The sequence below is a fragment of the Choloepus didactylus genome, chromosome X, assembly GCF_015220235.1.
Source record: "Choloepus didactylus isolate mChoDid1 chromosome X, mChoDid1.pri, whole genome shotgun sequence".
Lineage (NCBI taxonomy): Eukaryota > Metazoa > Chordata > Mammalia > Pilosa > Megalonychidae > Choloepus > Choloepus didactylus.
In genome coordinates this window covers 40,876,326-40,896,050 of record NC_051334.1, presented here as the reverse complement: position 1 = coordinate 40,896,050, position 19,725 = coordinate 40,876,326, and the positions used below count along the sequence as shown (strand labels likewise).

General features: G+C 39.9%; 1 protein-coding gene across 5 annotated transcripts in view; it reads right to left on the bottom strand.

Annotated features, from left to right (window-relative positions):
• Positions 1–16,040, bottom strand: part of USP9X (ubiquitin specific peptidase 9 X-linked) — a 144,987-nt gene extending 128,947 nt beyond the window's left edge. For 4 of the 5 annotated variants that reach the window (XM_037822178.1, XM_037822181.1, XM_037822180.1 and 1 more), the window contains exon 1: positions 15,923–16,040. The gene's annotated coding sequence lies outside the window, so the exon portion shown is untranslated. Of the gene's footprint in view, positions 1–13,800; positions 13,820–15,922 lie in introns of those variants that run through there. The other variant, XM_037822179.1, reaches the window with a different exon arrangement.
• Positions 16,041–19,725: the final 3,685 nt, after the last annotated feature.

Sequence of the window (19,725 nt, the reverse complement as noted above, 5' to 3'; positions counted from 1 at the left end):
TGGGTTTGTTATTTTTAAATATTGTGATGGCTAAGTTCACATGTCAACTTGGCCAGGTTACGGTGTCCATTTGTTTGGTCAAGCAAGCACTGGCCGGATTGTTACTGTGAGGATATTTCGCAGACTTAAATCATCAAGTTGACTGTAGATGTAATCAGCCATGGGTGCAACCAACTGAGGAGTCTGTCTTCAACAATGAGACAAGACTTATCCAATCAGTTGAGGGCCTTAAAAGAAGTGATGATTTCAGCAGTAAGAAGGGAGAATTTTCATCTCTACTTCAGCCAACCACTCCTGGAAAATCATCGAAAACCTTCATAGGAGTTCCCAGCTTGTGGCCTGCCCTAAAGAATCTGGACTTCCCTATCCCCACAGTTGCATGAGACGATGCCTATATAAAAAATCTCATGATAGTTGTATTTATATCTCTCTCTCTCCTGTTGGTTCTGTCTCCCTAGAGAACCCTGACTAATACAGATTTATACATAAATTTTTTAGATTTGTCAGTTTCATGTTCTATTATAGTAAACATCTATATATGTAATCCCCATAAACAAAAGCTCTTTGGTGGTTCTCAATAATTTAAGACTACTTATCAGTCCTGAAATCAGGAAGTTTGAGAATGGCTAGCCTAAGAAATACAATAAAAATAAGCTTCTTTTACTAGTTAGTTCTCTTACAGTGATGAAAAAGGAGGTAGCAACATTTCCTCTGAAACCATCTGTGCCAAACATTGAAATCACTGCTACTATATTTATCTGCATACTTTCATCTTCAATTCAGGAAAAAAAAATAATTTCCACTGAATATTATGAATTTCCTTAGCAGGCTACATCACTTTTTTTTTTAAATTCAGTTTAATTGAGATATTGTTAGGGCCACCCCCCCTCCCCGACTGCCCAGAAACACGCCCCACATACAGGGCAGGTAACACCAACTACACACGCAAGCTTGGTACACCAATTGGGCCCCACAAGACTCACTCCCCCACTCACCAAAAAGGCTAAGCAGGGGAGAACTGGCTTGTGGAGAACAGGTGGCTCGTGGACACCACCTGCTGGTTAGTTAGAGAAAGTGTACTCCACGAAGCTGTAGATCTGATAAATTAGAGATAAGGACTTCAATAGGTCTACAAACCCTAAAAGAACCCTATCAAGTTCAGCAAATGCCACGAGGCCAAAAACAACAGAAAATTATAAAGCATATGAAAAAACCAGACGATATGGATAACCCAAGCCCAAGCACCCAAATCAAAAGACCAGAAGAGACACAGCACCTAGAGCAGCTACTCAAAGAACTAAAGATGAGCAATGAGACCATAGTACGGGATATAAAGGAAATCAAGAAGACTCTAGAAGAGCATAAAGAAGACATTGCAAGACTAAATAAAAAAATGGATGATCTTATGGAAATTAAAGAAACTGTTGACCAAATTAAAAAGATTCTGGACACTCATAGTACAAGACTAGAGGAAGTTGAACAACGAATCAGTGACCTGGAAGATGACAGAATGGAAAATGAAAGCATAAAAGAAAGAATGGGGAAAAAAATTGAAAAAATCGAAATGGACCTCAGGGATATGATAGATAATATGAAACGTCCAAATATAAGACTCATTGGTGTCCCAGAAGGGGAAGAAAAGGGTAAAGGTCTAGGAAGAGTATTCAAAGAAATTGTTGGGGAAAACTTCCCAAATCTTCTAAACAACATAAATACACAAATCATAAATGCTCAGCGAACTCCAAATAGAATAAATCCAAATAAACCCACTCCGAGACATATACTGATCACACTGTCAAACATAGAAGAGAAGGAGCAAGTTCTGAAAGCAGCAAGAGAAAAGCAATTCACCACATACAAAGGAAACAGCATAAGACTAAGTAGTGACTACTCAGCAGCCACCATGGAGGCGAGAAGGCAGTGGCACGATATATTTAAAATTCTGAGTGAGAAAAATTTCCAGCCGAGAATACTTTATCCAGCAAAGCTCTCCTTCAAATTTGAGGGAGAGCTTAAATTTTTCACAGACAAACAAATGCTGAGAGAATTTGCTAACAAGAGACCTGCCCTACTGGAGATACTAAACGGAGCCCTACAGACAGAGAAACAAAGACAGGACAGAGAGACTTGGAGAAAGGTTCAGTACTAAAGAGATTCGGTATGGGTACAATAAAGGATATTAATAGAGAGAGGGAAAAATATGGCAAACATAAACCAAAGGATAAGATGGCCGATTCAAGAAATGCCTTCACGGTTATAACGTTGAATGTAAATGGATTAAACTCCCCAATTAAAAGATATAGATTCGCAGAATGGATCAAAAAAAATGAACCATCAATATGTTGCATACAAGAGACTCATCTTAGACACAGGGACACAAAGAAACTGAAAGTGAAAGGATGGAAAAAAATATTTCATGCAAGCTACAGCCAAAAGAAAGCAGGTGTAGCAATATTAATCTCAGATAAAATAGACTTCAAATGCAGGGATGTTTTGAGAGACAAAGAAGGCCACTACATACTAATAAAAGGGGCAATTCAGCAAGAAGAAATAACAATCGTAAATGTCTATGCACCCAATCAAGGTGCCACAAAATACATGAGAGAAACACTGGCAAAACTAAAGGAAGCAATTGATGTTTCCACAATAATTGTGGGAGACTTCAACACATCACTCTCTCCTATAGATAGATCAACCAGACAGAAGACCAATAAGGAAATTGAAAACCTAAACAATCTGATAAATGAATTAGATTTAACAGACATATACAGGACATTACATCCCAAATCACCAGGATACACATACTTTTCTAGTGCTCACGGAACTTTCTCCAGAATAGATCATATGCTGGGACATAAAACAAGCCTCAATAAATTTAAAAAGATTGAAATTATTCAAAGCACATTCTCTGACCACAATGGAATACAATTAGAAGTCAATAACCATCAGAGACTTAGAAAATTCACAAATACCTGGAGGTTAAACAACACACTCCTAAACAATCAGTGGGTTAAAGAAGAAATAGCAAGAGAAATTGCTAAATATATAGAGACGAATGAAAATGAGAACACAACATACCAAAACCTATGGGATGCAGCAAAAGCAGTGCTAAGGGGGAAATTTATAGCACTAAACGCATATATTAAAAAGGAAGAAAGAGCCAAAATCAAAGAACTAATGGATCAACTGAAGAAGCTAGAAAATGAACAGCAAACCAATGCTAAACCAAGTAGAAGAAAAGAAATAACAAGGATTAAAGCAGAAATAAATGACATAGAGAACAAAAAAACAAGAGAGGATAAATATCACCAAAAGTTGGTTCTTTGAGAAGATCAACAAGATTGACAAGCCCCTAGCTAGACTGACAAAATCGAAAAGAGAGAAGACCCATATAAACAAAATAATGAATGAAAAAGGTGACATAACTGCAGATCCTGAAGAAATTAAAAAAATTATAAGAGGATACTATGAACAACTGTATGGCAACAAACTGGATAATGTAGAAGAAATGGACAATTTTCTGGAAACATATGAACAACCTAGACTGACCAGAGAAGAAATAGAAGACCTCAACCAACCCATCACAAGCAAAGAGATCCAATCAGTCATCAAAAAGCTTCCCACAAATAAATGCCCAGGGCCAGATGGCTTCACAGGGGAATTCTACCAAACTTTCCAGAAAGAACTGACACCAATCTTACTCAAACTCTTTCAAAACATTGAAGAAAATGGAACACTACCTAACTCATTTTATGAAGCTAACATCAATCTAATACCAAAACCAGGCAAAGATGCTACAAAAAAGGAAAACTACCGGCCAATCTCCCTAATGAATATAGATGCAAAAATCCTCAACAAAATACTTGCAAATCGAATCCAAAGACACATTAAAAAAATCATACACCATGACCAAGTGGGGTTTATTCCAGGCATGCAAGGATGGTTCAACATAAGAAAAACAATCAATGTATTACAACACATTAAAAACTCAAAAGGGAAAAATCAATTGATCATCTCAATAGATGCTGAAAAAGCATTTGACAAAATCCAACATCCCTTTTTGATAAAAACACTTCAAAAGGTAGGAATTGAAGGAAACTTCCTCAACATGATAAAGAGCATATATGAAAAACCCACAGCCAGCATAGTACTCAATGGTGAGAGACTGAAAGCCTTCCCTCTAAGATCAGGAACAAGACAAGGATGCCCGCTGTCACCACTGTTATTCAACATTGTGCTGGAAGTGCTAGCCAGGGCAATCCGGCAAGACAAAGAAATAAAAGGCATCCAAATTGGAAAAGAAGAAGTAAAACTGTCATTGTTTGCAGATGATATGATCTTATATCTAGAAAACCCTGAGAAATCGACGATACAGCTACTAGAGCTAATAAACAAATTTAGCAAAGTAGCGGGATACAAGATTAATGCACATAAGTCAGTAATGTTTCTATATGCTAGAAATGAACAAACTGAAGAGACACTCAAGAAAAAGATACCATTTTCAATAGCAACTAAAAAAATCAAGTACCTAGGAATAAACTTAACCAAAGATGTAAAAGACCTATACAAAGAAAACTACGTAACTCTACTAAAAGAAATAGAAGGGGACCTTAAAAGATGGAAAAATATTCCATGTTCATGGATAGGAAGACTAAATGTCATTAAGATGTCAATTCTACCCAAACTCATCTACAGATTCAATGCAATCCCAATCAAAATTCCAACAACCTACTTTGCAGACTTGGAAAAGCTAGTTATCAAATTTATTTGGAAAGGGAAGATGCCTCGAATTGCTAAAGACACTCTAAAAAAGAAAAACGAAGTGGGAGGACTTACACTCCCTGACTTTGAAGCGTATTATAAAGCCACAGTTGCCAAAACAGCATGGTACTGGCACAAAGATAGACATATAGATCAATGGAATCGAATTGAGAATTCAGAGATAGACCCTCAGATCTATGGCCGACTGATCTTTGATAAGGCCCCCAAAGTCACTGAACTGAGCCATAATGGTCTTTTCAACAAATGGGGCTGGGAGAGTTGGATATCCATATCCAAAAGAATGAAAGAGGACCCCTACCTCACCCCCTACACAAAAATTAACTCAAAATGGACCAAAGATCTCAATATAAAAGAAAGTACCATAAAACTCCTAGAAGATAATGTAGGAAAACATCTTCAAGACCTTGTATTAGGCGGCCACTTCCTACACTTTACACCCAAAGCACAAGCAACAAAAGAGAAAGTAGATAAATGGGAACTCCTCAAGCTTAGAAGTTTCTGCACCTCAAAGGAATTTCTCAAAAAGGTAAAGAGGCAGCCAACTCAATGGGAAAAAATTTTTGGAAACCATGTATCTGACAAAAGACTGATATCTTGCATATATAAAGAAATCCTACAACTCAATGACAATAGTACAGTCGGCCCAATTATAAAATGGGCAAAAGATATGAAAAGACAGTTCTCTGAAGAGGAAATACAAATGGCCAAGAAACACATGAAAAAATGTTCAGCTTCACTACTTATTAGAGAGATGCAAATTAAGACCACAATGAGATACCATCTAACACCGGTTAGAATGGCTGCCATTAAACAAACAGGAAACTACAAATGCTGGAGGGGATGTGGGGAAATTGGAACTCTTATTCATTGTTGGTGGGACTGTATAATGGTTCAGCCACTCTGGAAGTCAGTCTGGCAGTTCCTTAGAAAACTAGATATAGAGCTACCATTCGATCCAGCGATTGCACGTCTCGGTATATACCCGGAAGGTCGGAAAGCAGTGACACGAACAGATATCTGCACGCCAATGTTCATAGCAGCATTATTCACAATTGCCAAGTGATGGAAACAACGCAAATGTCCTTCAACAGATGAGTGGATAAATAAAATGTGGTATATACACACGATGGAATACTACGCGGCAGTAAGAAGGAACGATCTCGTGAAACATATGACAACATGGATGAACCTTGAAGACATAATGCTGAGCGAAATAAGCCAGGCACAAAAAGAGAAATATTATATGCTACCACTAATGTGAACTTTGAAAAATGTAAAACAAATGGTTTATAATGTAGAATGTAGGGGAACTAGCAATAGAGAGCAATTAAGGAAGGAGGAACAATAATCCAAGAAGAACAGATAAGCTATTTAACGTTCTGGGGATGCCCAGGAATGACTATGGTCTGTTAATTTCTGATGGATATAGTAGGAGCAAGTTCACAGAAATGTTGCTATATTGTGTAACTTTCTTGGGGTAAAGTAGGAACATGTTGGAAGTTAAGCAGTTATCTTAGGTTAGTTGTCTTTTTCTTACTCCCTTGTTATGGTCTCTTTGAAATGTTCTTTTATTGTATGTTTGTTTTCTTTTTAACTTTTTTTTCATACAGTTGATTTAAAAAAGAAGGGAAAGTCAAAAAAAAAAATAAAAAAAAAGAAAAAGGAGGAAAAAAAAAAAGATGTAGTGCCCCCTTGAGGAGCCTGTGGAGAATGCAGGGGTATTCGCCTACCCCACCTCCATGGTTGCTAACATGACCACAGACATAGGGGACTGGTGGTTTGATGGGTTGAGCCCTCTACCACAGGTTTTACCCTTGGGAAGACGGTTGCTGCAAAGGAGAGGCTAGGCCTCCCTATGGTTGTGCCTAAGAGCCTCCTCCCGAATGCCTCTTTGTTGCTCAGATGTGGCCCTGTCTCTCTAGCTAAGCCAACTTGAAAGGTGAAATCACTGCCCTCCCCTCTACGTGGGATCAGACACCCAGGGGAGTGAATCTCCCTGACAACGTGGAATATGACTCCCGGGGAGGAATGTAGACCTGGCATCGTGGGACGGAGAACATCTTCTTGACCAAAAGGGGGATGTGAAAGGAAATGAAATAAGCTTCAGTGGCAGAGAGATTCCAAAAGGAGCCGAGAGGTCACTCTGGTGGGCACTCTTACGCACACTTTAGACAACCCTTTTTAGGTTCTAAAGAATTGGGGTAGCTGGTGGTGGATACCTGAAACTATCAAACTACAACCCAGAACCCATGAATCTCGAAGACAGTTGTATAAAAATGTAGCTTATGAGGGGTGACAATGGGATTGGGAAAGCCATAAGGACCACACTCCACTTTGTCTAGTTTATGGATGGATGAGTAGAAAAATAGGGGAAGGAAACAGACAAAGGTACCCAGTGTTCTTTTTTACTTCAATTGCTCTTTTTCACTCTAATTATTATTCTTGTTATTTTTGTGTGTGTGCTAATGAAGGTGTCAGGGATTGATTTGGGTGATGAATGTACCACTATGTAATGGTACTGTAAACAATCGAAAGTACGATTTGTTTTGTATGACTGCGTGGTATGTGAATGTATCTCAATAAAATGAAGATTAAAAAAAAAAATGAAAACAGGTCAAAGAACAATTAAATTATGTCCACGATATGAATGGCACTAATAAAGAAAGGGAATCCTCTAAATAGGATACTGAAAGAACAAAATTACAGAAGTGGGAAAACACAGGGGTGCATGGAGAATTGAGAGTCAAAGTAGAGTGCATATGGGATTAAAAAAAAAATGGTGGGAAATTAAGTTGGAAAGTTATATCAACTTTGTAGTAAGTTTTAGCAGTATTTGTAAAAGCAGCATCTGGAGGGGGTTGGGGAGCATGAAAACAAACAAATGACACATACTCAAGCCCTGATGCAGGAATAAATGGAGGCAGAAGACAGAGGACCCAAGAAATTCTTTCTCATTGAATTGATGATGTAATCAATAAGAACTTTTGAGTCATCATAATCAGAAACTCAAAGAAAAAAAATATTCATCCAAAAGTATTCATCACAGCATAATAGCAAAAAAAAAAAAACTGGAGAAAGTCTAAAAGACCCTCAAGGAAAAGATTAAATGATAAATTCATTTAGTGGAATATTATAGGGCCACAAAAAATATTTATGGAAAGTTTTTAAATGAATAAAATTGAAAAAAAAGTGTATCTACAGTATTTCTGCCTAATTTAAAAAAAAAAAGGATGGAAATATACCTATCTAATAATGTAGTGACTTCTACATGGTAGAATTATCAGAGGTAGAGTTTGTGTGTTTTGCTCTTTGCTTTTATTCTCTTATGTTTACCAAATTTTTTCTTACAAAAGCATGCATTAATTTCATAATCAGCTAAAAATTATACAGAGAACACATATAACATCTTTAGACTAAATGTTTCCATCAAATGATAAACTATAGTTTAAGCATTTAAAAGCTTGTTTTCTAAAAAATTCATTTATACATTATTCCAAGATACCAAATTAACGAGATAGTACTGTATTTAACTTGAGAATGCTCCTTGCCAGTTTAGTCTTCCTTTAGCATAAATATTGAATACCACTGTCCTGCTTTAAAAACAGTGCTTTGCAACACTCTCTAAATTCTAAAATATTAGTGGAAATCAATTTTTAAACTCACTTTAGCATATACAATAGAGGCAAATCTGGTTTTGCTCACCTTGTATCCTTGTTACCTGGTACAATATCTAGTATATAATAAGCATTTAACATGTAGTTGTTGAATTTAAAATAAAGTACAAAATTAAAAAGATTCAAGACAGAATTAAATTAGAACAAATGATAAACCTTAAGAAAAGTAGAATATGCTGGAATTAATCTCCAAACCAGAAATTCTCCAAGTGTGGCTCCAGACTTGGGAATTTGTTAAAAATGCATATTCTAGGACCCCACTCCCTAGAATCAAACTTTCGGGGTGGGGCCCAGCAATTTTGTTTTTTAACAAGCCCTCCAGGTTTGAGAACCATTGCTCCAAACCAGGGGCTGACAGACTACAACAATGGACCAAGTTGCCCTCCTGTTTTTGTATAACCCACAAAAACCCAAGAATGGTTTTTATATAGGAACATTTATAATCGATTTGATGAAAGGAAGCACTAACTTGAAACCTCAATTACTCAAAATATTATCCCCCCCCAAAAAAAGAATCCTGTTCTTCTCATTATTAGACCTGAATTACAAAAAAAAAAACTGTACTCAATCATTGTATTTTAAATTTCAACTAAAAATGTAACTAATATCCTTGATTTTGCCTCTTGGCCCATAAAGCCTAAAATATTTACTATCTAGCCCTTTACAGAAAGTTTGCCAACCCCCGCTCTGAACTCTGGAGATATTATCAAGGAGTGTAACCAAATCTTTGTACACTACCTTGATCGGGGACAAAAAATACTCTGAACAAGGGTAGAACGAGGGTCTAATACCATACATTAACTTCCATGCTCTCTGGTGCCCAGTTAATAACAAGTAGACTTACTTTAACTAGTTATGAGAAAAAAGAGAGGCATTACCAACAACCTTACAACTCTCAAAAAGTCAGCAGGAAGGAAATGGGCATGAAGGATGGGAAGGGGAGGCTTTCCCTACTCCCTTTTTCTTGAATTTTTCTTCTCTTCCCACTTACACAGGCTCTTATAGAGGACAGGATCTAATATCCAAGATTACCAGCTCAAAATCCTCCAAAGGAAAACAACTCCTTTGATAATGGTTGACCAACATGTTCAAAACTGTGATTCATCAGTTACAGAAAGGACAAACTGTAAGGTGCCATAAAACGATGATATAATTCTGTACAAGTAGTTCTAAGTACTAGAAGTCAAATACTCCCCCAGATTTTGCCATTCAGGCAATCAATACACTGTTATTGTAAATAGTATTATTTCTAGGTGCTCTGTAATACACAAAGGTAAAGGACAGAATTTCCTGACCTTGCCAAAAAGCTTCTTACCCATTAATAGGGAGAGAATTAGGTGTGAATTTTATGAGTGTCTACAAAGGTAATGGAATCCAGATAGCTGGAAGCAGCTTCATGCAGCAGATACTCTCTAAACTGCATGCATGCTATCCTTCCTGGTCAGGTTACTTCACCTCTAGAAGCCATTTTCCTCACCTGTAAAAAGAGGGATTTACCCCCTTTAATATGAACAAGTTAGGGTGCTCACTGCCTAGACAGCCCTGATGATGGAGAAAGAGATTAAGTGTAAGGAAGGAGTAGCAACAAGATGAGATTGAACAAAGGTCTATGAATATGGAAACTTTATATAATTTTATATATATATATATATATTTGGATGCTGAGGTGTTGGAATGGCTGGAAAGAGGTAAATGACATGGTGGAACTGTAGCTTATAGCATCCCTTGGGATTTGCTCTATAGCTGCTCATTGAATTGTACCTTGAAGGTCTTCACCTTTCTGTATATACCTTGTATTGCACAATAAGGAAAGAATTGAAATTGTGGAACTGTAACCCATAACAATTTTTGAAATTACCTATGACTGCTTGTTGAGCTGTACATCGAGAGATGACAACTTACTGTATGTATGTTATATTTTACAATGGAAATGGCTTAAGTTGTGGAACTGTGACCCATGACATTCTTTGAGATTTGCTAACTACTTGTGAAATTGTACATTGAAAGTTATCACTGTTATGTATATATGTTAAAGTTCACAATAAAAAAAAAAGAGGGTTTTGACTAGATCCAGACCCGTTCCAGGCCTGCTCATCATAAAAGATTATTAAGGCAAGTCAAGCCATTCCAACTAGTGGAGAGAAGAGAACAAAGAAGAGGAGAAGAGAAGAGGAAAGAGAGAAGAAAGGAGAGAAAAAGAAAACAGAAAGGAGCAACCATACAAAGAGTACAATATTGTCAACTGACTACTCAGTCAACAAATAGTTACTGAGTGGCTGTGTGCCAGGCACTTTCCAGGTACTGGGGATTTATCAGTGACTTAGGTAGGATGCCACCTACCTAAAAGAATTTGGGAGACAAAATCAATCAAAGCATCTTTACAAAATAAAGTAAGCAAAAAGAAAAATACACAAATGGCATAGAGATAACTGAGAGAGCTTCAACACAGAAAACAAATGGCAGGAGGAGTGGGTGGCACTGGAGAGCATGCCATTTCTGGCCCCAAGTTACAAAAGTATCAAGTATAGCTATTCCTAAAGCCAATATGCAAGAATTCTTTGGAAAAAAAAAAAGCCCGTTTCTACTGTACTTGACATTTGGGATTCACTGGAGAAGACTAGAGTTGAGAATGGACCTCTACAACTGTTTAACTTAGAGAAACTGAAAGGTAACAGGCAAGTTTCATTGGCTTATACCATAACAAGGCATATTTCTCATAATAACTTAATTCAGTCTCCTTCAATGAGGCACAATAAAAGAATGACAGAAAATAAGAGTAAAGACTTTAGAGATTAACTAGTTCAACTCCCTTATTTCACACAAACATAAGCTTCTAGATAACAGTAATCTTTAGAATAGTGCCTGGCACGTAGTAGATGCCAAATAAATATTTGCTGAACTGACAAAAAGGAAACTAATGCCTTACAAGATATTAATAGTATTAAGAGCTGGAACCATAACTCTAAGAAAAGTGGTAAGTGATAATGAATAAGGGTGGGTGGGTGGGTGGGGGTGGGTGTGTGTGGGTGTGTGTGAACTTTTTACTCCATATGTGTGTGTGTGTGTGTGTGTGTGTGAACTTTTTACTCCATGTTTGTATTTAAGTCCGGAATTTTTGTCAGTCACTGAAGACTAAACTAAAGCAAGAATATTGCTATCTAATGATAGAATACGGTCTCAAGAGCTCCCCTTTCACAAAAATAAATTGCAAAAAACCAAAAAACCCTAGCTGCACATCAGAATCACCTGTTGAGTTTTTTTTTTAATACCCATTTCCCACTCCAAACCGACTCCATTAGTTGAGAAAGTAAGACTAGGGAAATCACATTTTGAAAAAGCTCCACAGGTTATTCTGATAAGCAGATTAAGTAGAAAATCATTATTAGTGACTGAAAACAGAATCAGATACCCATTTGCCATACTGTGCGTATGTATATGAAAGTATCTATATGCATGTGTATTGAAGCCTATAGGATTAGCATGAGCACATGAAGAATAAATTTAGCTAAGATACTTCATCCAACAATATACTTTTTTCACACCTTATTCATTTAAAAGTATATTACAAAGACGATCACTTTATAATCAACAGTAATAATTGAACGGTAATTTCAAATCCCAATATACCTAAGGGAAAGTGTCAAAAGTTCCATGAAGCCTTTTTTTCCTCATAATAATGTAGACTTTAATAATCACTGTAATCCTATTTTCTATGATACAATTAAAAAATTCTTGGAGATATCTCGTGTCACTTTAAGAATGCTCAAAGATTCTACACTGGAGTTTGGCCTTTTTTCTCCCTCCCTCAATATAGAATTTAAGCACAATGTACTGAGGGGAATTTAAAAAAAAATAAGACCCAATTGTCTGTAACTGCTATCTCATTCACTTTATAACACATTTCTCAAACCAATACTATATATACAAAACTGCAAAATTAAATCCTTAGTTTTGAAAAGTTTTTGCAGAAATTAAACTAAATTTAAACTAACCTAAATAAAACTCAGACTTCTCAAACTGAGATAACAGAATTTCACATGATACTAAATGTTCATTAGTGGGACGATTTAAATAAATGACTGGGACAAATGCCTTAATTTTGCATCTTTTAGGAATGTTAAGCTAATATTATTTTAGTCATAAACAAACCCATCAACTAAAATATCATCCTGAACATGTTTCGAGACATATGGACAAGGAAGAACCTTATTTGCTGCAAAGCTTTAACATCTCCCTTGGCCAACCAAGATATTTCCCAAATCACAGACTGTGTTGATAGTCTTTTAAAAAAAAAAAAAAAAACTAAACCTAAAGCTATTCTGGTTCAAGAAACAAACCAAAAGTTCTAAATGCTAAAAAAAAATAATAATAAAATAAAAAATAGAAATCAGTGTTATTCCACCAACGTAGCACAATCATTGAAGCACCACTGATTGAGCCTGATAAGACCCCAAATCTCTCATCTGTATAATGGAAATAACAGTATCTACACAATGTAATGAATGGAAAATATTTAGCACAGTGTTGGCACATAACGCTCAATAAATAACAATTATATACTGATAAAACAATTAAAAGAAATCTACTTTTTAAATTATCCACCTGAAAGGTTTATAAAAGCATGCTGAAAGCAATAACCCTCCACATGAGAATCATCCACACAGTTCTTTTAAACCTTTGCCCAAATAATCAGTCTCTGGGGTGAGACCAAGGCATCAGTATTCTTTTTTTTAAAACTCCCCGAGTGATTCTAATGTATAGTCAGGGTTGAGGTCCACTGCATTAACCTTTTCCCAAATATTTATGTTAGACTCCACGTTAACGTAAGACAACAACTTAGTAATTAAAAAAGATGGCTTCCAAAGATACAGCTCCTAAAAAAATCAAATGGAAGCTAAAATACTGTACAACATTTGAGAAAAATACATATTTGAAGATTCAGACAACGTATCAGGCAAGAGGGAAAAATATAACGCAGGCTATCCAAAGTATTACGTTCCTTTAAAATAAAAATCAACTCACCCAATAACCACAGGATAAGATGTTTCCCCCAACATATGTATTGCCCAAAAGACTTACAAGGGAACTAATACTTCAACAAATACACATACACGTCCTATATATTTCTAACAGCTTTCTTTAACCTCGTTTACACAAAGATTGGTTTCAATATTAAAATGCTAAAGCAAAAGTATAAAAACTCCTTTAATAATTTTTAAGTTTATCTCATGAAATAAAAAATAACCTAAAGGAAAACTGGCATTTGTCCAACTAATCAAGAACTGGATGACTGACAAATTCATAACAAACGCCCAATCTTAACACCTATAAGCAGCATTAATACCATGTCAAAGAAAAATTATCTTTGAGGAGATATCCATGGGAAAATCTCTCATCTTCTTGAGATAATCAGAAAATGCATTTCAAGATCCTGAAAGAAAAAAGATCCAAAGTAAATTCTACTTGAGCATTCTATTGATAAGACAAGAGAACTATGGAACACCAACAACAGACTCTAACAATGTGGTGAAAGGTAAAATCCACCCTTCGAAATTACTTCCTGAAGTAGATTCTCACATTTAACGCTCATGTAATTTCTTACTGTTATTTAGTCCCTCCAGAAATTGTCTCAGAAACTACCAAGGTCAGCAAACAAAAGGAAGAAACGGCATGAAAATATGAAGTTCACAAGAATTACAAGTTAAATGTTCATGCCAAAAATGTATGGGAAAAAAAAAAAAGAGTAGGGAGAAAAAGACGGGAAGTCCAAAAATCTTTTTAAATTAGAGAAAGCAAAACATACTAAGATATCAAAAACATTTTGAGTTTACCCTTGAAACACCAATTCCAAATACTTCAGGCTTTCACTCAGCCCATACACTGGAACAATAAAGTTGAAATGGTGAAAGTTACAAGTATGACAAAGCACAAGAATATGAGTTTTAAAATGGAGAAAACAAATGTTGACATCTTTGTCTACTTAATAAATAATGCTTTAAAAACGCAGGATGCATTTGCGGAAACCAAAATGGCAGCCCGCCGAATCAGTAGACAAATGAGATCGTTTTTTAAATTCAAGTGTATGGATTGAGATAAGGAATGCTAGTCATGGTTAACCAGTTTTTACTATATAATCACTAAAGGCAAATAATAAGGTCCAGGAGAGGATTAAGTACCTGCTGAAAAGTTTCCTAATCAATGCACCCCAATTTTTCTTCCTTCAAAGTGAGAGCATACAAATGTTACGTAGATTTAGAGGACACTTGGGCTCCCAGGTAAAGAGTGGTTACAAATATTTCCCTCCCTAAAAAAGTAAAGCATGAATATTTAACCTATATTTACAACTCGGTTAGTTAAGTTCGAAGACAAGCCGAAAAATTACACACACCTGTAGAAGTAAAGGGCACTACGGGAAATTCAATTAACGTCTTTAATTATGGTAGTTTCAAAAAATAACATGCTAAATTTAAGGAGGTTCCACTGGAGATCTTAAAAATCCCCGTGTAAATTCCACTTGCCACAGAAATCAGAAATCCATATAAATAATGTAAAACATCTATACACCTGCTCCGTAACCCTATACCTTAATATTTGACAATGAAAAAAAAATTTTTTTCTCAAACCTGAAGCCCCACATCAAAAGGACCAGTTTTTATCACTACAACTCACGCATGCTAATATTTTTGCAGAAACAGTTAAAAATAGAAAGGTGGTATAGGTCCAAACTAGTTTGGAAACAATTTCTGCACCAAAACATCTTTCAAGGCTTCGGCCCTCAGCAAATTGCGGGGGCGGGGGGGGGGGCGCGCTAGGAGGGCGATAACTGGGGTTCAGACTCCCAGCCCAGAAGACCGAGAAGCTGCGGGTTATCGCGGGAGGAGGGGGAGGGGTGCGCGGACAAGTCGTCGGGCCTCATAGCCAGGCGTAGCCAGGGCCTAGCTCGACTGCTCCAAATCACTCCACCTCGGTAATGGCGTTCGGTGTCAAGTGGAACGAGACTCGGGAAAAGAGCAGCCACGGGGCCACGGAACGCCGTGCTGCAAGGCCCAGGGCGGCTAAGCCCCGGACACGGACCCGGCCCCTGGGGGCGGATGGGGGAGGGGGGCTCCACGCCGCGCCAGGAGACTCCATCCTCCTACTCGGCCCCAGACAGGACGGGAAGGGGAGGAGGAGGAGGGACGGAGCCGTCAGCCATTTTCCCTTACAGTCCAAAACACAGACACACGCTCCCGGGACGCCGGCTCCGCGCAGAACAGAGACTCACGCCGCCTCCCCCGTGCGGTGCGCGCGCGCGCCCAGCCCCAGGCGGAGGGGGGGTGGCGGGAAGCCCCGGGCCCCGGGCCCCGCGGGCGGCCACGGAGGGAGGAACCACACGCACACGCACACCCCCCTCGCCCTCCTCCCCTCACCCTGCTCCAGCTGTTGGCCCGGAAAGGCGCGTTGCCCCGGCGCGAAGGGCTACTCACCGCACGACCCAAACGTGTTTTCCTGAAAACCAGGGCACGCGAGGCGGCGGCAAAGCTCAGTCCCGGGACAAGGCTGACCCTGGGTGCATCCCAGGCCCGGGGGTGACGGGCGACAAACTATGTCGAGAGGCGGCGGCCGGGCTCGGGGCTGCAGGCGTGAAGACGACGGGGTTGCACAAGGGCTCCGGGATTCGCTCCTCGCGGAGCCCGCCCCGCCTCAGCGGTGGCGGTGGCGGTGGCCGCCTCCTCCTCCTCCGCCTCCTTCTCGGCCGGCGGCGGCTCTCTTCCCCCTTCTCCCCTCCGGCTGGGGCTCTCGCGGAGCTCAGACGGGCTCCGGGCGGTGCGTTTCTCCTGCGTCACCTCCTCCGGCTCCTCCTCCCGCAGCGGCGGCTTCACCTTCCCTTGGTCGCCGCCGCTGTCCCCGCTCCGGGCCTGGTCGCTTTGCTGCGGCTCGCTCCCGGCGCCGACAGGAGCACCGGGAGCTAAGGCGACCGCCTCCCGTGGGGGAAAGGCGGTAGCGGCGGGCTCCCGCGAGGCCGGTGAACTGAGCAAGGTGGGGAGGGGCTCGGCGCGGCAGAGGCCCGAATGGGCCGGGTGTGGGGAGGTTGCGGCTCCGGCGACGGCGGAGACTAGCTTCCGCAGCCGCAGACGCCCGTCCTCTTCAATATGGCGGATCCAGCAAACCAAAAAAGAAAAAAGAAAAAGAAAACCGCTCGGCCACTGGCGGCGGCGGCGGCGGCGGCAGCAGCAGCGCGGCAGCACAGACTCCCACTAGCCTCAGCGCCGCCCAAAGCCCCGAGGTTCCCCGCCCCCGCCAAGCCCCGCCCCGTGGGGGCCCCGCCCCGCGGCCCTCCCCTGGCTCCTGCCCAGCCCCCTCTCGCTCAGCTGCTCCCTCCTCACCACCTCCAACCAACAGGGTCCGTAAAGGCAAGGAGAATGGGTCGTGCTGCCCGGGACGCTGGGCCCGGCTGGAGACGCCCGAAGTTCAGAGAGCTGGGGCTGGGGGGAGGGGGGAAGGAGGATGATGCGGTAAAGATGTTCATGAGGTACAGATTCTCCTGGCCGGCCTCTCCAGTTTCATGCTATGGCCACCGGACTGTGTTCCATCCCCCTTGGCTTGGGTGCGGTCCGAGGGCAGAGGTGGCGCGAGGACAAACCTAAGTTGAGGAGAGGAAGCCTGAGAAGATCTGGCACGACACGCCGGACAGAGAGCTGGGCTATGGGGACTGGCAGGGACGGGGTTAATCGCGTGGGCCGCAGTAGCGTCGCTCACAGAGTTTGACTTGGATCGCTTGTTTTTGTTCCATTGTGAACCGTGGACTCGCCGGTGAGTGCCCGGATGATGACGTCACCAACCTCCCCTTTTTCCGGGATTGTGGGGGGAGGGGGGCGGAAAGAAGAGAACCCGAGACCGCACGGTGGGCGGTCCCTGTCGCGGTGCCTGGGGGTCCCGGCGGCGCAGCTAACCCGTAACGTGACGCGGAAGCCCGCCGGGACGCAGGGCGGGTACCCGGGGGCGGCAGCAGTGCGAGGTCCCGAGGGCTCGGCCACCTGCTCCGCGCCGATAGAAGGAAGGTGTGGCTATCTCCAGCCGCCGGGGGCGGGGGTGTGCGGGTGGAGAGGGGACCTTCTCCCCACCCTATGAGGGAAGTGCTCTGAGAAGCTCATTCACAGGATCCTGCCGCTTCAGAGCTGGAAGCATTGGAGATTTCCTCACAGCCTGACTGTGATCAACCACTCGTTGGCCATCGGAGCTCTCCCAGCAAAGAAAAAGTCATAAAGTGCATGGACCGCATAGCACCTTGGCCGTATTAAATATAGCAAGATTAATCTCTATTGCCAACTCATCAGCACAATTCAGTGTTTGAACCTGGAAAGGCTTTGTGGATCCTCTATTTAAGATGTAGTGAACGTCCACTGTATCATGGACTGTTTTCTACGTGTTCATATTCCACAGTGAAGGCCACACAGTAAAAAAATATATCAGGTTAATCTCAAATAAATGGGGTGCTGGGAACAATTTATACAGTCTACCTAGGATGTCATAGTGAAGAGAAAGTAAATGCAATTCCTAACTGATTTCCTTTTGACTTAAAATTGTCCGTGGACACCAAGTTATATGCAAAATTATAGTAAAAAAAAAAAAAACAATAGAACAAGATCTACAGCATTTTGTATAGAACAAGGTTGAATCTAGTTATGCTTAGTTTATGTTAGTATGTAATACAGGTTTGTTAAAATGGAATCCAAATTAATTTAGTGTGAAAGTGAGAGCCCAAAGTTACTGGTGTCATGTTTTTTAAAGCATTTCTGTATAAAGCACTACACTGTTCACAAAATTTTCACCACAAAAATTATCAATTACAATGTCCAAGACACATCATTCCTAACCTAGCCCTAATAATTCTTAGCATTTTTATCTTGCTTTTATAATTACTTACATGAATGCCTTGCCTCCTCCATCACCTTACGAGCGTTTAAAGAGTAGACACTAGCAAGTATGAACATTGTGGATAGGCTGAACACATGGATGTTATTTAATCAACAGAACCCTGTGAGGTAGCCAGAACATACATTGCTATCCTTAATTCTAGAAAAGGAAAAAAAGGCTAAAGGCTAAGTGATTTGCCCAAGACCACCAAACAGGATTGGTAAATGGAGAATGCAGGTCTTTTAACCCTACCAAAAATGCACCTTTAACAAGGATGTCCACTGTCACCACATTTAGTTAACATTGTACTTGAGATTCTAGCCAGGACAAGAAAAAGAAAAGCCAACCAGATAGGAAAGAAACAAGTAAAACTACCCCTATTTGCAGATAACATGGTCTTGTATATAGAAAATCCTGAAGAATTCACTGAAAAAAAATCAATTAAAACTAATAAGTGACTTCAGCAAGGTTACAGGATAAAAGATCTGATGGCCAAAGAATTATATCTCTATACACTAGCAATGAACAATCTGAAAATGAAATTAAGAAAATTCCATTGATGATAGCATCAAAAAGAATAAAATACTTAGGAATAAATTTTTAAAAAGAAGTGCAAGACTCATACACTGAAAACTACAAAACATCATTGAAAGAAATTAAAGACTTAAATAAATGAGAAACCATCAAGTGATCAAAGATCACAAGGCAATATTGTTAAGATAGTACTCCCCAAACTGATCTAGAGTCAATGCAATCTCTATCAATCAAGATACCAGCGGGCTTTTTTTTGCACAATTGACAAGCTGAACCTAATATTCATATAGAAATTCAAGGGACTCAGAAGCACCAAACCTTGAAAAAGAACCGAGTTAGAGGGCCCCTACTTGCCAAATTCAAAACTTACTACAAACCCACAGTAATCAAAATGGTATGGTACTGGCATAAGGGTAGACATATATATATCACTGGATTAGAATTCAGAGTCCAGAAATAAGCAAATTTACAAACAGTTGATTTATTTTTTATTGAAGCAAAATTAATATAAATTAACCATTTTAAAGTGTACAATCCAGTGGCATTTAGTAAACTCTCAATGTTGTGCAATCATGACCTCTACCTAGTTTCAAAACATTTCACCACACTAAAAGGAAACTCCATACCCATTAAATAGTCACTACTTATTCCCCTCTGCCACCCAGACCTTGGCAAGCACTAATATACTTTCTCTTTATGGATTAACTTATTCTGGACATTTCATGTAAGTGGAATGTACACTTATAGAACCATACAATACATGACCTTTGGATCTGGCATCTTTCCCTTAACATAATATTTTCAAGGTTCATCCATGTTGTAGCATGTATCACTACTC